At 46.6% G+C, this 1,621-nt stretch overlaps 1 long non-coding RNA gene across 1 annotated transcript; it reads left to right on the top strand.

Annotated features, from left to right (window-relative positions):
* Nucleotides 1-403: 403 nt before the first annotated feature.
* LOC120393075 lies at nucleotides 404-1,621 on the top strand. Its single transcript, XR_005591895.1, has 3 exons — nucleotides 404-775; nucleotides 1,242-1,282; nucleotides 1,607-1,621. It is a non-coding gene; the product is annotated as an uncharacterized LOC120393075 (long non-coding RNA).

Genomic DNA, 1,621 nt, shown 5'->3' with positions numbered 1-1,621 from the left:
TCTTCCCTTCAGATGTTTGTGCACTTCCAGTGCAATATAAAAGCAGGCATAGGTCAATGTTCATGATGGCTTTGTAAGAGAAGGACACTGATTCTCTAGCCAGTGTCTTGCTACTAGCTAATAAGTTCTATAGAGCTGTCTCACAGCAGGGTACAACACTTCTCACCCAGGCTATTCTGGAAGAAAACACGATCCAAACCCTGTGCACTGACATCCTGCAATGTCTGGACACCTCGGTCACTGGAATGACCCAAGTAAGTGACCTGTTGCTACTGCTTCTTGAAATAGGGACGTTCTTCCTTATCTTCCTTGTACCTCCCCACAAGGAAGCTTTTTGCACAGTCAGCATAATGGAGGAACAGCATGTCAGATTCATGTCAGGGATGTGACCCCTTCATCATGGAGTAAGTGGTTCACATTAGAGAAAAGATAGAAAGCAACTGAACTGGAAGGAATCATGTTGCAGAGATCTTCTCTTCATTCTTTCCACTGTCTGAGTGCAACTGCCCCTTAGGTCCCCCAGGGGGCTAAGCTACAAGCTACATGAGAGGGAGGGATTCCGACAGCAGGATATTGGAGGTGGGGGGATGGAAATAGCTGCGTACTGAACAGTCTCGCTCTTCTCTGCAGGTGTTATGGCCAAGGCTTCTCGAATATGTGGTGCCAGCTCAGTACACTGGTACTTTGAAGCCTCTCTGCAGATGCCTTAGGGAGCTGGCTGAGAAAAAGCAGCAGGAAGGAGAAGAAGCTGCTTGCCTTGACTACGGTGGACCAGGTTTATAACAGAAACTCTTTCATTTATGCTCTCCAGGCACACTACGCAATGAACAGGTTCAGTCTGCTCCAGTTCTCTCATCTGCAATGAGAAGGCTAAAATGAGGGATGGTCTTGTGATTACAACATGGCCATGGGATGGAGCTAGGAAATGTGGGTTCTGTTCCCAGCTTGCCACCAAAATTCTGATGTGACCTTGGGGAAATCACCTGATCTTTCTCTCTCAGCTTCCCCACTTGTGAAATGAAGGAGTAATTAATGGCAACCTCATAGAGGTGCTGTGAGATGGAATTAATTCATGGCTGTAAAGCATTTTGAGAAGCTCAGACTGAAAGCACTATGGAAATGCAAATTATGATCAGCTGCATTCAACATTGGTGGGCACGTTGGAAATGGCTAGGTGAATAACATCAGCGGGACTCTCTGAAAGTCTGGCAGAATTCATGATATTCTCTTTCTTTCCCTAGTGAAACTCCCTACACCCCAGGGGCTGCTGGCACGACTCCTGGTGAGTAGACCATGAGAATAGGTTTTCTGTGGAATGTGAAGTGGGACAGTTAACTATAAAAATGGGTTTTCTAGCTAGATGCTTGTAGACAGGCTGAGGAATGTGTATGATTTGGATCTCTCTGTCTCTGCCCTCTCCTGAGACGCACTGTTCTGCATCCTCGTACTAGCTAGAATGCTTTCTTCTTCAGGAAGGCACTGCAGTAGAATCAACAACTCTGTTGTATGGTCTCCACAATGAGAGAGTCTGAACTATTCCCTCCTTCAGGACCACACTGGTATTGTGCTGACCAAACTTAGCCTGTTCTTTCTCTCTCGCTGACAGGTAGTAGCCTCGTCC

Source organism: Mauremys reevesii, unplaced genomic scaffold (genome assembly GCF_016161935.1).
Source record: "Mauremys reevesii isolate NIE-2019 unplaced genomic scaffold, ASM1616193v1 Contig142, whole genome shotgun sequence".
Lineage (NCBI taxonomy): Eukaryota > Metazoa > Chordata > Testudines > Geoemydidae > Mauremys > Mauremys reevesii.
Note: the sequence above shows the minus strand (reverse complement) of the source record. Positions and strands in the feature narration are given on the sequence as shown.